The sequence below is a fragment of the Amphibalanus amphitrite genome, unplaced genomic scaffold (genome assembly GCF_019059575.1).
Source record: "Amphibalanus amphitrite isolate SeventyFive unplaced genomic scaffold, NRLGWU_Aamphi_draft 000162F_arrow, whole genome shotgun sequence".
Classification (NCBI taxonomy): domain Eukaryota; kingdom Metazoa; phylum Arthropoda; class Thecostraca; order Balanomorpha; family Balanidae; genus Amphibalanus; species Amphibalanus amphitrite.
Genome location: NW_024881657.1, coordinates 28,396 through 43,409, shown reverse-complemented (window position 1 = coordinate 43,409; position 15,014 = coordinate 28,396). Strand labels below are relative to the sequence as shown.

Genomic DNA, 15,014 nt, shown 5'->3' with positions numbered 1-15,014 from the left:
ATGCTCATCCTCCATCCTCAGTATCTAAGCCTTTGCTTTCTCTTTCTTTACCTGGGTCTTTCTCATCTTTACCATTATTATTGCTGGAGATGCTAGCGAATTTATGCTTCATGCCAATGACAAAAAAAAACAAGCTGTGACATCAACATGAATTATTTTAACTGGGACCGAATTGTCTGCTATAATGTTTCATTGCTTTATTTACCCATTGGCATAGAATATACAGTTCACAGCAGTAAAATGCTCATTTTAGGTCTGAAACTGGTCTTTGATCAAAGTCACCCTGGGTATCATTGTCACCCCGGTTTACGGTACATACCATATGCATATAATAAACAGTAACTCCAGACTAGGCTGGTTTGGCTGGCCCTAAATAAGCTTCACGTGACTATAACTTTGTATCTCAACTGGGGCGAGCGGGAAAAACAACCGCGACCCTGAGTGGGTCCCGAAATGCTTAACGCTGGACGGGATTAACCCGCCCGTAGAATAAAACGCCGGGACCAGAAAGTGGCCTCATTTCCAGCACTGACAAGGCTTTCACTGATATCATATTAAGTTATAAAAAGGGGTCTTTCAATTATTGGTGTTAGAAGCCGGTGTTGGACCCCAGGTCTGAGGGGCCCTTGCTGACCAACATGGGCAATCGGGAAACATTACCTCCCTTGCCAGTAAAAGGGCTAACTTATCGTGGTTCCTTAAATGTGCTGCTTACAGTATCGGTATTTTTAGGCTCAGAGCCTGTAGTACCCGATCTCTTTGAGCTCCTGGTATTTAAAGTGACCATCCCACCTTAAAGGGACCCTCCCACCTTAACATTAGATTTGAGTTGAGATAGCCAAAATGGGGTCCCTGGCTCACAATTACCGTTTTCAGCACTCACAACATCGAGAAATGCCTTAAATCAGAAATAGGTATTGAATTTCAAAATTGCAGCATTTTGATTCAGAGGGGCTAATGCATTGGAATACCCCTCTGAATGTGTGACATCAGTGCAGATATCTAACAATTTTTAAATGTTTGACTAAAACGTTTTGTAGCACGCGGTGGTATATGCTGCTTTACGCGCAATAAGTGTCGCACTTTCAGCTGCCAAACTATTGCTTCCAAATAAAGTCGCTAGGAACAGCGGAGATCCCAAAAAGTAAAAAAAAGTAAAAGTCTATTATCTTGAAAACCGGTGAATATTTTTCGGTGAAATTTGGTAGATATTCGTTTTCGCTCTTTCTGAACCGAGCGATATCACTTTCATGCCAATTCATAAACTTTTTGAAGGTGGGAGGCTCCCTTTAACATTAGTTTTGAGTCGAGATAGCCAAAATGGGGTCCTTGACCTGCGCTTACCGGTTTCAGTTTGAGCACTCACATGACAGAGAAATGCAAGATACCTATCAGAAACAGGTAGACCCAAGGCGTAGACCCATAGATATACAGACAGTCTGATCTGGTTTATATATACGGCCTAGGTTTATATACCCTTGGTCTGATCAGTCTTGGTCTGATCTATGACTTGATCTATTGGTAGACCCGATGTTTGAAAGTAAAGCCCGTTGAACTCGTCAATGGTAAAGGCCATTGACGAAGGCTATCTATAGACCTCGAGGTCACTGGTAAGTCCCCAGTTACAAATCTGACGCACCTGTGACATTCCTTGACACCCACGTGACTATTTTTTAAACTTTTGTGATTTGCAATGTTATGACCTTACCAAAAGCTTATTCAAAAGTAATAAGAATTCTAAATGTATATCAAGGTTGTTTAAAGCAGTAAATTGATAATTACATCAGTAAATTCTCAATAAACTACTAAAGACAAGTCACGTGACGCTAACAGATTCTGTGCTCAGATAGCATCTTTTTCAACTACAATTTTGAACACTTTACAAGTTCTTTGAGCGTGTCCGGACAAAATTTCGTCTGGCATTTTTTCGTCGGACAGTTTTTCGTCCGCAGATATTCGTCCGACTTTTTTTCGTCTCGCATTTTTTCGTCTGTACATTTTTTCGTCTGTGCATTTTTTCGTCTGTCCATTTTTTCGTCTGTACATTTTTTCGTCCGGACATTTTTTCGTTCGTATATTTTTTCGTCTGTACATATTTTCGTCCGGACATTTTTTCGTTCAATAAATTTTACGTCTGTGCACCCAAGGTTGAGTGAAAACATACTACAATGCTATTCAACTGTGAGGAAAATGACGTCATAATAATACTCGGGGCGAAGCAGTGCAGTGCCGAAGGCAATGCCTTAGGAGAGATTACAGGCAATGGTAAGTCCATTATAGAGTTCAGTGGGTAAGTCAAATATTTTAAGGTTAAGTGGTTGTGTATCTGGCTTCAGGCCGAAGGCCTGAAGCCTGATGCATAACCACTTAACCTAAAAATATTTGACTTACCATTGCTTGCAATCTATTCATGCAAGTAACTTTTTCCTTATCCCCCGGTAGGCAAACATCAGTAGGTAAGGTTAGGTAAGGTTAGGTTAGGTTAGGTTAGGCAGTGACGTACCCAAGGGGGGGCCACGGGGGCCATGGCCCCCTCCTGAGCGCCGAAGGCGCTCAGGGGGCCCCTCAGGCCCCGGTATATCAAACACTGGATAAAACGTCTTTTACTAGGAAGAAAAAATGATATCAAAGTTTCATTTATGAGCCCCTGGTTACCCGAGGGGCCCCTGATGACCCGATGGGGCCCTGCAGTCATCCGAGGTCCCCCGATTTCCTGGGCCCCTGGTCGCCTAGGGGGCCCTGGTAACCGGGGCCTGGTCGCATGGGAGCCCCTGATTGCCTGGGGTCCCTAGTCGCCTAGGGGGCCCTGGTAGCCGGGGGGCCTGGTCGCATGGGCCCCTGATCGCCTGGGGCCCCTAGTCGCCAAGGGGTCCCTGGTAGCGGGGGCCTGGTCGCATGGGGGCCCCTGGTTGCCTGGGACCCCTGAGGGTCCCTGGTTGCCTGGGCGGCCTGGGGGCCCCCGGGTGACCTAAGGGCCCCTTCGGAAGCAGGTGGCCCCCTCCTGGGCGAAATCCTGGGTACGTGCCTGAGGTTAGGTTAGGTTAGGTTAGGTTAGGTTAGGTTAGGTTGCGTCACGTTACGTTACGTTAAAATTGTAGACGAAAAAATGTCCGGACGAAAAAATGCACAGACGAAAAAATATACGAACGAAAAAATGTCCGGACGAAAAAATGTACGGACGAAAAAATGCGAGACGAAAAAAAGTCGGACGAAAATCTGCGGACGAAAAATTGTCCGACGAAAATCTGCTGGACGAAAAACCGTCATGGAATCGTTCTTTGAGGCCAAAGCACAGGGGAGCACTGCCGCTTCAACACTATTGGCCGTAGTGTATAGTGATGGTGGCCATATTGCGCAGACCAGGAACCGGCCGCCGCCTGTGTTGAGGAATAAGGAATTCGGGACCTCGATTTACGTTTGCGGCCGCCGCATCCGTTACGTTCAAGTTATGTAGGTACAGAACCCGGCATCTTACGTGGAATTGAGTGGAGAACACGATCGAATCTTCAGAATTCCTCAAATTTTCCCGCCGGACCATCGTCTTTCTACATTTGCCCCGGCCGATAGGGTTGATTGAACCCACCTCGCTAATGCGCCGCTAATTCAACTAGAATTTAGCGGTAAAGTGGTCGTATGCGGCAGAGCACAATGCAGAGTGACTGATAAGAATCCGCTTTAAAGGTCTCTATTCCAACAACAACAAGCTTTAAAGGTCTCAGGTCAACCGGTGACCTCTGAGGTCAGGTCAAGTGACCTAACTTCACCTAAGGCACGGGTTCGGTTTTTGGTAAATAACTTCGCCAAAAAAGGCCGTAGAGCCGCGATTTTGGCATGATTGTGCCCACCTAGCTCAAGCGCATCGCGTGATATACTTTTTGCTGGGGTTAGGTCAATTTAAGGCATTGAACTCGTGACAAGGTCAGGTCAGAGCTCTCAGGTCATGAAGCTGATCGAGTAATGTCATGTTGCATATCATTCGATTCGGCAGGTCTTTCTGAGTCCACTTGTGGCTTTCCCGATTCGCTAACTCAATTTGATCGGGAGTTATTGAAGAAAAATGTATGACCCTTGTGACGACGTCATGAAGCATCTAACCTTGCAAGGAGTACATGAAATCACGATTCTATATGCTTGAGATAGTTTCAGACAGGCTTTCGGAGTCGGAGTCGGAGTCGGAGTCGCCCGGAGTCGTGGCATGCAGCCAGGAGTCGGAGTCGGAGTCGGAATCGGTGAAGCTGCCTCGACACCGACTCCGAGAAGTTAACTTGAATCGGTGATAACTAGGTATCACTTTTCAGTTGTTTTTAACCAGTGGCCCCCGCTGTAGCGTTTGCTTCTGGTGATCAAAAAGGTTATGTTGCATATCAGTCGATCCGTATCGTCGAGCCGAACAGATCTAAGGCGTTTTCATCACTCTAGCGACTCACAGGCGTAGGAACGTTTTCGAAAGTTGGGGGGGGGGCCAGGCTTCCAGAGGTCCAAAACCTAACCTACCCCCAAAATCCAATTTCTCCTCGGATTTCGGCCACTTTGTTTTCGCAAACATGCTCAGAGTTTAAAAAAACAAATCGAGAAAAAAAATTGGTTAAAATTTCAGGGAGACTCCCGTCCACTGATCGACGCGTTCACCTGTCCTCCGCAGCCGTTGGCACGCATGCAAATTCCAGAGGCATCCAGTATCTTTTTCATTACCAGGGAGCGTGAAACATGCAAAGCGAGTCTTTTCAATATACCTATAAAAAAACCAGCATGAACGGCCCAGCTAGGCTCAGCCAGGCCTGTAACGTTTTTAAGAGGTTTTATATCAGCGACCACTGCAACTGGGCTGATTGACTATCAGAGGCCGGTGTGGGACTTTTAGAGGCCGGTCTGTGCCCTCAGAGGCCAGTTAACCCTCGCCGGACCTATAGGTTTTCTACATACGCGCCGACCGAGGGGGCGGGGGCGGATACGACCCCCTCGCCGTTTCGCCCCAGGTGGAGGCGAAAAAAACGAGCGTGTGCGCCGTTACGAGACGCAGAGATCGATACCCGATTTTAAGATCCTAGGTCAACCAGTGACCTCTAAGGTCAGGTCAAGTGCCTCAAGATACGGTTCAGTTTTTGGTGAATAACTTCGTAAATAACGGACGCAGAGCCGCGATTTTGCCAGCATCGTGTTCGCCTCTCTCAGGCGCGTCGAATGATATGCTTTTTGTTTTGGTGAGGTAAACTTAGGGTGTTGATCTTGGGTCACGGTCAGGTCAGCGCCCCCAGGCCACGAAATTAGTCGAAGGAGGTCATGTCGCATATCATTCGATTCGGCAGATCTTCCTGAGTCCATTGGTGGCTTTTCCGACTCGCTAGCTCAATCTGATTGGTAGTTATTGACTAAAAACTAATATGACCCTTATAACGTCATAAATGACATCGCGCAAGGTCAACATTGCAAAAGTGACGAATCGAACCTTGCAAGGAGTGCATGAAATCATCACGATTCGGTGTGCTTGAGCTATATGGAGATCATTCCCGGCGCCAGAAAAGAGTTTTCATTTTATCCCCATTGACTTATACCTAATGGTGAGGTCACGAAAATGACCTGACCTCATATGACCTTTAGGAAAAGTCCGAGATGTACAAGTTGTGAGACTCCTAATGGATACTAGGTCCTTCAAGGTTCACTTCCCTGTGAAATCTCCTCTGGCAGTGAGGGTGTTGCGAAGCTGCGACATCTGAAAACCGTGCAGAGGTTCACTTATGACCTCATAGGTCAGTGACCTGATCTGACCCGAAAATGCGGTTGGTGTAAAAAAAAAAAACCGGCTTGATTCAAAGGTCAGGTATGCCAAGCTTCAGCTCTCTATCGCCGGCGTGTTAGGAGCTATCGCGAAAAAAAATCTATGGAGGGGCGGCACCCCCCCCCCCCTCGGCCGGCGAGGGTTAAGGCCCTCAGAGACCAGTACCTACAGAGCCTGCAAAGGGCAATTTGAGACCTTTAGATGCCGACTTGGGCCATCAGAGGCTAATGTGGGTCCTTCCAGGCCAGCATGGGCCCTAGAGGTCAGCGCGGGACCCTAAAATACAGGCATGGGGCGACGTTGGACCCTGCAGCGGCCAGTAGAAGGTCCTCAAAAACCAATATGGGCCTCAGAGGCCAGCATCGGGTCTTCAGAATCCAGTGCAAGGCCCTCAGAGGCTAATGTGGGTCTTTACAGGTCAGCATGGGCCCTTAGAGGTCAGTGTGGGGCCGTAACAGACCGGCATGGGCCGGCGTTGGAACCTAGAGACCAGCGGAGGGCCCTCATAGGCCAAGGTGGGCCCTCAGAGGCCGATGCAGACCCTTAGAGACCGGCATCGGGTCTTCAGAATTCAGTGCGGGGCCCTCAGAGGCACCTAAAGGTTAGTCTTGGGACCCCAGAGACAGAAATGAGGCCACCAGAGGCCGGTGTGAGGCCTTCAGACGCCGGCTGGTCCCTTGAGGCCGGTTTAGGGGCCCTCAAATGCCAGTGGAGGGCCCTCAGAGGTCAATGTGGGCTCTCAGCGGTCAATGTGTTGCGCTTGACCGCTTCTGAAGGGCCCTCCGAGATCAGTGTAGGACCCTCAAAGACTGGTTTTGGAGCTGTTAATAGCTGGCGTGGGATTCTTGAGTCTCGTGACAATCGACTCAATCGAGTAAGGGCTAGAGCCCCATTCGCCCATGGGGGCCCATTGCATTGGTTGTTTGGGGGGCCAAATGATATGATGGCCCCTGATTAGCCTTTGGAGGGGGAAGGCCATGGCCCTGATCCCCCTCTGCGACCGCCACTGCACTGAAAGTGGAAGGGGGATGGGCAGATACAGACATTGCCGGCCCCCAGCCTGTTTGAACCGAGGCGGGGGCACGGTCACCCTGGCCCCCAGCTAGTACGCCTTTGACGAACTATGCCGACTCCAAGCAGATCCGGTCAAGGGTTGGCCGTTTGCATACGCATTCTCCTGCACCGTGCTAGTATTGTCTTATACCTTTTCAGTGCTCGCTGTCCCACGCCTCGTTTTCAAGAAAATGCTGCGGCACCAGGACTCACAGTTTTGTCTCTGATATGGTTTGCTTCATTGAGTGAAGGAAATTGCGGTCAATAACGCTGTAGAAACAAAAAGGAATCTTCATTAGAGGGCAAGCTGAATAGTCAAGTTCTGGTGTTTAGGGTACCGGGTGTTAGGTAGAGACAGACACTAAAGTCAGCAAAAGTGGGGGGGCAGCTAACATTGCTGCCCCCCCCCCCCCCACCTCCGAAAGTGAGGGGGCCATGGCCCCCCCGGCCCCCCTGTTCCTACGCCTGTGAGCGTGCCTCTATCAAAAGGTAGGTATTAGCGAAAAACTGTTAGATATCATTCGTGACGTACCTTCCCGAGCCACATTCACACAAAATTTTAACCCTCGCCGGCACAGGGGGTTGATGCACCCCCATGGGTGGAGAACCTGCCCCGGCCACCCCGGCCGTGGCCGGGGTAACTTTCAGCCTACCCCGGCGCGGCCGGGGTAACTTTTCTACTCTTGTAAATCCTAAAAGCTGTCTCCATACGAGAAAAGAAAACTCACGCTCTTCGAATGTTGACTTCCATGGGCGTAATATTGCAAATCAGGTAGGTATTTACCATTTACTTAACTTGCCATAATCTCCAACCCTAAGACCCGCGTCTGGTCGCCAATGCCAAGATTGCTCTCAAATCCTGTTCAGTTTCGAAATTTTGGCGCGCCTTCGGCGCACTTTTTCAAAACTACTGCTTGACCTCATTGCCTTCAACTGACCTGCCACCAACCGCAACCACACCCGTTTATGAGCGTACCCGTCAGGGTGCTCATAAACACCGAGCGGCCATCATGCTTCGAACTCGGACTGTTGTAACCGGGCCGCGTGCTCTCGCCACGCGGAATCCAACGCTCTAGCAACTGAGCTACGAGACCGGGACCGGTCGATATTCCTGGATCGACTCCCTGTTGGTATTATAAGAGCCGCCCAACATTGAAAAAGGCTACGCCCGCATGGATGTCAGTGACCTATTTTAGTGCTTTGCTTGGTTCGATCTGTCAATTTCTCTGTAAAGCTTCTACTATGGTGAGTTGTCTTTTTGTAGCTATTTTGAGACACAATAAAAAGCTGAAAACGCAACATTTAGGTACTCAAAATGGCATATGGTTTGGTTTGGGTTCGGTGTGAAATTGGAAGTTTAAGTAAAAAGAAATAATAATTTAAAAGGAAATTGCCTTTTCGATCATTCCAAAAATGTTATGAATAATACGGTGTCGGATACAACGCTCATCCTTGAGCAAACACAGCATCCTATTCCATGCGTCAGAATAGGGGTTTGATGATGACCGTTGAGAACAACGTGAGTATATCGTCTTCCCGCGACTATCGGTCGCCGGCCGGGGTAACTTTTTCAAACATTCTCCACCCATGTGCACCCCCCTAAGGTTTTTCGCGAATAACTCGCGTAAAAAGCGGCCGATCGCGACGAAACTTTCAGTTCCCTCCCATTGATCAATTATACACCTACCCTAAAAATTTATTTTTATGACCCTGACCCCAATGACCTTTGACCTGTGACCTCTTTTCCGTGACCATGTTTGGCCGAAATCGCGATTCGGCGTATGTCGGCTCGCATTAGCCGCGCGTTTGCAAGCATTTCGTGGTTTCAAACGTTCAAACATGTGATTTGATGTTGCTCCCATGCATTAGGGTGGGTGTCAAGGTCACCTGAAGGTCAGGTCATGTCATTGACCTTTGGTGACCTCGGGTGACCTCGGTTCACTTTTTCGAGTTTTACATGTTTCTAGGCTAGTTTTTGGAGCTGAATTCGAATTTAGCAACCATTTGAACATTTACGAAGTAGTTTTGGTGCCTTCGTAACATGTTGCAAAGCTGTCAGAGGCGGTTTACACGTATTACGAATACCCGTCACAACCCCTACCGGTTGACCTGACCTGACCTGACCCGAACTGGTCTAAATGCTTAAAGACATCATCTCTGAATCAAAACTAACACGATATTCGTGATCAGCACCCCGGAAAACCACATAGCAGCCACACTTTAGACTTTCTAACAGGTCCCGATTTCCCCGGTTTTCGGGTCATTGACCTGACCTGGAAAGTCACCCGGTGACCTAGGACCTTAAAATTGGGTACCTATCATCGGCTTCCTCTCGTGACGGGCAACACACTCCTTTTTTCTGCGAAGCTCTAGCTCGATCAGGGGCCAAACGCGAGGGGGGGTACCAACCCCACCCCTTGTGCCGTCGAAGGACGCAAAATGGCCTGTGCCGGCGAGAACAAGTCACCTTGGCTCAGGAGTTATTGAGGTCAAACTGAGATCATTTTCGAGTAAAAATGCCAGCAAAAAACGTGACATCTTGAAACGCTCACCAAATGTACAGTTAACAAGCAATTTTAAAGTTCTTTATGTGGTTTAAAAATCAACACCTTACAGAAGATTCCTAATATCTTTATGGCCTCTTTATATCACAAAACTTGCTAGGGGAGAGCGGGGCCAGTTGAACCACTTTTTACATATTGACATGCACAGCGAGATCTAGTTGTCATATCGAAAAATGCACAATGCCATGAAAAAATATGCTCTTTTGGCTTTATTTTCAGATATGTAAAATTATTTTTCAAACATATTTTGCTGCCAAACGCATGCTTATAAAACAGCTCTACGCCCGTTTCAAATGACCCCGATGCGAGGGTCAATTGAACCAGCCCATGGGGTCAATTGCACCTATCCTTAACAATGGGATGTTTTCCTCTTTAAGGCCACTTTCTTAAGGAGATATTTTGTCCGGTTTACTTTTCCAAATGCTACATTCAATAGGTCGTTGGAAAGCTAAAAGTGCAAAGTTCCTCATAATAGGTGACATAAAGTAGGTACACAGACTATGGTAAAATGGGCGGATGAGGAAAATGAGAAATATCTCAGGCTATAGTGTGCTTTCAAGCAAAAGGCTGGAGAAAAAGGGGTCCAAAATTGAGCTCTATTAAACTACTATTTCAGTTTAAAAGCTCATTTCAAAGGTGGACTATTTCCTTTAATGTTTACAGCCCCTGAACAATAACCATTGCAAAGGTCACCGGGGTCCATTGAAACGGCCTGTGGCCCTGTTTCAACTGACCCTCAGAGAAGCGTTTCAATTGACCCCATCCGCTCCCGCCATCTCGCACGCGCCGTAAAGCACATGTCAAACGAGCTGGAGGGACGGCATCATGCTGAATGAAGGGCCAAATAAGGTGTTATTCCGGAGCCAGGAGTTCTTCTTTCAGCAAACAAAGGTATATGAGATATCACAAAATATTCATAAAAAACGATTTCTCCCAAACGCCCCTCAAAAACACAAAAACAAGTGTCAAATCAAAATTACCGTCCGTTTGCCGCTCAAACGCCGTTGACAAAGGAAGTGGTCGAGCGCGGATGCGCAGTGGTGTCGGCAACGCCATATGTTGCATACTGTTGAAAATAAAGCCATGTTTCATCTGACCCCGTGTTTCAACTGGCCCCGCTCTCCCCTAATGTGCACATCACTCAAAACTGCGTTTTATTGTCATTCTGTTGAATGTATTATGCTGCGGCGTTAGTGGCGCGTTTTTTGTCAATATTTTGTTGACCGGAAATCGAGTGGATGGGGAAAGACGCCTACTCGATGCATGGGGCAAGACGCCCCCAGTTTTCTGAAAGGGGGGCGTTTTGCACGGTGGTGAGAGTGCAGGGTAGCGCCCTGTAGGTCGGGGCCGAAAAGGCCTTTCCCTGTCCTTTTTTGCTGATATATCCTAAACGACTGCAGACATCGTCACCAAACTTTCAGGACTCCTCCAGGCATCCATTTTACACATTGCAACAAAATTTTATTCCAAAGGCTATGATAGGTTGACCACAAATGACATCAGAATGACGTCAAGTTCTGCCAAGTTCATCATTTTCTGTTGATGGATGGGGTGGGGGCGCTTTGCACATGGGTGTGGGCGTATTACCCAGGGTATGGGGCAAAACGCCCTTTTGTAAGGGTATGCGAAAACCTTTTTGGGGGATAAATACCACACGCAGGTGTCTTTTCTTGGTCTCAAAGCGTAGTAAAAAGAGTGAGCTACATGATGGTGCCTAAAGGTTTAAGTAGGTAATCTGTGTTGGGTTGAGTGTCAGAAGGTTTCGCGCTTAAGGGGGGCGTTTTTGACCTATTCACCCTACATCCTTTTTTGGCTAAGTTATAGCGAAAAAGCTGTTCAAAATTGATAACGTCAAATTTGTGAACTCAATTTTTAGCGATTGTAGACCACCTAACGCAAAACAAAGACCACCATTGAACTCTCCGTGATGAGTTGCATCGAATCAATAGGTACCTACCCATTTTATGCAAAAATATCAACTTTGAAATTTGACCTAATTTGACCTGACCTTGACCTGACCTTGACTGGACCTTCACCAAGACACGATCTCAACTGACCCCAAGGGCTGCCTATCCACACATAATCGCATTTAGCATATAAAATGGACCATAAAACATGCATCACATGATATTTTTATATTGTGACCCTTAGTGACCTGACCTCTGTGACCTGACCTGGTATCAGTGACCTCAAAAAGCAAAACATGTGTTTGACGATCATTTCCCCATCTATAATTTTCAATGAAATGCATTTTACTCGATTTTACAACGCATTTCTTAAAATGCCTGTAAACGGTGAAAATTCGATCTTTGACCTGACCTGTGACGTCATCGGTTAGACCGAGGTAAAAGAAAATAGGTCACAAGGTAGTTCCCCGTTGGGGCTATCCAACGCCGTTTGCCGCTTGTCGCTACGTTGCGTGGTTCTCGAGATGATAGGGGGGGGGGCAAATGGACCCCCATCAGACCGCGTTGCTCGGCAGACCCCATCAGGGCGCGGGTTAAAGGGACCCTCCCACCTTCAAAAAAGTTAATGAATTGGCATGAAAGTGATGTCGCTCGGTTCAGAAAGAGCAAAAACGAATATCTACCAAATTTCATCGAAAAATATTCACCGGTTTTCAAGATATTAGACTTTTACTTTTGTTTACTTTTTGGGATCTCCGCTGTTCCTAGCGACTTTATTTGAAAGTGCGGCATTTGTTGCGCGCAAAGCAGCATATACCACCGCGTGGTACAAAACGTTTTAGTCAAACATTTAACGGACGTTCGAAAGCCTGATGACGTCATCAGATTCCCGTAATGGTTAAGAGATAGGGACCACGCTGGTCCCACCCTGCAAGTAAAGGGAAGGAATTTCTTGAACACCATAAAGCTGCGGGGGTTGCGACCAAGATAAATGGTGGTTTCTGAGCCTGGCCGCAAACTTGGCTATCTCAACTCAAAACTAATGTTAAGGTGGGAGGGTCCCTTTAAAGGGACACTCCCACCTTAACATTAGTTTTGAGTTGAGATAGCCAAATTGGTGGCCATGGCCTGCAAATACCGGTTTGGGCACTCACAACATCGAAAAGTGCTTTAATTCGAAGATATGGAATTTCAAACTTGCAGTTTTCGGATTCTAAGGGGCTAATGCATTGGAATGCCCCCTTAGAATTTGTGACGTCAGCGGAGATCTAACGATTTTTAAATCTTAGACTAAAACCATCGTTAACACGTGGTGGTACATATACGCTGCTTTGCGCGCAACGTCTGCCGCACTTTAAGGCTGCCAAATTATTGCTTCCAAATAAAGTCGCTAGTAACAGGGGAGATCCCAAAAAGTAAACAAAAGTAAAAGCCTAATATCTTGAAAACCAGTGAATATTTTTCGGTGAAATTTGGTAGATATTCGTTTTCGCTCTTTCTGAACCAATGGACATCACTTTCATGCCAATTCATTAACTTTTTTGAAGGTGGGAGGGTCCCTTTAATAAAGTGTCGTTTTCAATGCTTCGTATCACTTGTAACAGACCCGTCACCCGGAGTCGGAGTCGGACAGGAGCTCGTAGTCGGAGTCGGAGTCGGAGTCGGACAGGAGCTCGGGAGTCGGAGTCGGAGTCGGAGTCGGAAAAGCACTACCACGACTCCGAAACCCTGGTTTCAGATCATTCCCGGCGCCAAAATAGCGATTTCCATCTTTCGCCATTGACTTATATGGGTTTAACGTATAAGTTCCTTGTATCTGAGGATTTTTTTAAGATTTCATCTTGTTCTCCATTCAATTCTGCGTAAGATGTCGGTTTCCGTGTCTACATAGCTTGAACGTAACGGATGCAGCGACTGCAAATATAAATCGAGGTCGGCCGAATTTCCTATTCCCCAACACAGGCGGCGGCCGCTTCACCCTTTAAACATGGGCGCCGCCACCGGGGGGGACGGGGGGGACGCGTCCCCCCCACTCTCAGAATGGAAGGGGGACGTCCCCCCCCCCCCCAAACTCATTACGGAGCGAGCGAAGCGAGCGTAGTCTTTCGTAGGTTAACGGAAATTTCTGAGCATGCCGTGGTCACGCTTTTGCTAGGCTTATATCTCAGCAACAACTTGACCGATTTACATGCGGTAATTTTTGTAGGGTAGCACTAGATTCATTCCTTCTAACGAGCATCGGACTATTCCCGATGCATGTGAGTGACCCCATATGCACGTGCCACGTGAAAAACGAAGAGGTGTCAGTTTTGTAACAACTTCAATATCTCGGCAGACGGCAACTACTGGGCCGATTGCCCTGAAAGTTGGCATGTAGGTAGGTATACCCACAAGGCAATGCATATCCATGTGCCGCAGTTGGGGTGCTGCTACACGTGCGCACATGCAGGGGTCGATTCCAGATCTCGAGAACGGCTGAACCGATTGTGCTGAAATCTGATACATGGTTAGGGACCGGTTAGTAGGGTGCCGTGCAAAAGTCAGTTGGACTTGGGACCCATTTTGCACGTGCGCACGTGCGGGGTGCCGCTTCCAGATCTCGAGAACGGCTAGGCCGATTGCGCTCAAATTTGGCACATCGTTAGGGACCGGTTAGAAGGGTGCAGTGCACAAGTTAGTTGGAAGCATCCCCTCGCAATTTCGCACGTGGAAGGCCCACCCCACCCTCTCGCTCGCTCCGTTGCTCGCCCCAAAAGGCGTTTTACTGGTTGTTATCCTACTCGAAATTTGATTAGGCCCTTCGGCCCAATGAGACCATTTCAGAGCCGCAAGTATGAAAGAATTAGTGGGAGACATTGGTCGGGGCAGCCACCCCAGTGAGCCACTTGGGGGATGAACCCGACCAATTGAGCAGGCAGCCCAGCCCACTGGCACTCAACTGCACCCGGCAAAGGGCTATAGCTCCAGTGGAGCCATTCCGGCATGGGATAGAGTGCCCGTCCAGCCCGGAGCAGGGGGTTGCGGCGTGGAGGAGAAGGATTTGACTGTCCTGAGGATGGAAGAGATGGAACGGCCGGTGCCGAATCTGAGAGGGTCCAGGAGTTAGATACTCAGTATATGGGGTGTGGGCCTACATGCATTGGTCTGACCCCTGCCACCTCGGCCAACAAAATCTCCAGCTCTTATCCGACCTGTCATCGCGGAACTGCCGATTTTTGATATCGTGATCAACGTGTCAGTGTCGTATAACACGACTGGCCGAACACGGGCCTAATATATTTCGTCTAACCAGCCAAGAACATTTACACCAATCCGACCTCGAAGTCAAAATCCGAACATGTTCGAAGACTTCAACTCCGACTCTGGCCAAAACTGGCCAAAACAGTCAACTCCGACTGATTCCGCATCCGACCCCACACTTCTGCAGTCACGCTACACTAAATTTCCAGCTTCTAAGAAATAAGCTATACGGTTGACAGGAACACAAAACTTTGAGGCGACTTGACTACTTGACTTGGTTTTCCTGACCTAAGATTTGCTGGTATCAAGCTTGTTACACGGGCTGCAAAATTCGTATTTTGGAGCAGTTTTGCCTAATGTTTTTTTGCCAATTTTCGTGGCGCTTCGCGCCGATTCGTGCACAAACCAAAAAGAAAGATTTGTGACTATACAACGGCCCCTCCCCCACGCGGGTATGCAATATGCATTACCTAT

At 47.9% G+C, this 15,014-nt stretch overlaps 1 protein-coding gene across 2 annotated transcripts in view; it reads right to left on the bottom strand.

Moving 5' to 3' along the window:
- LOC122383379 (cation-independent mannose-6-phosphate receptor-like) overlaps nt 1-1,544 on the bottom strand; it is a 43,094-nt gene extending 41,550 nt beyond the window's left edge. Inside the window, exon 1 of one of the 2 annotated variants that reach the window (XM_043369721.1) lies at nt 1,477-1,544. The gene's annotated coding sequence lies outside the window, so the exon portion shown is untranslated. Of the gene's footprint in view, nt 1-1,344; nt 1,429-1,476 lie in introns of those variants that run through there. The other variant, XM_043369722.1, reaches the window with a different exon arrangement.
- Between the last annotated feature and the right edge of the window lie 13,470 nt (nt 1,545-15,014).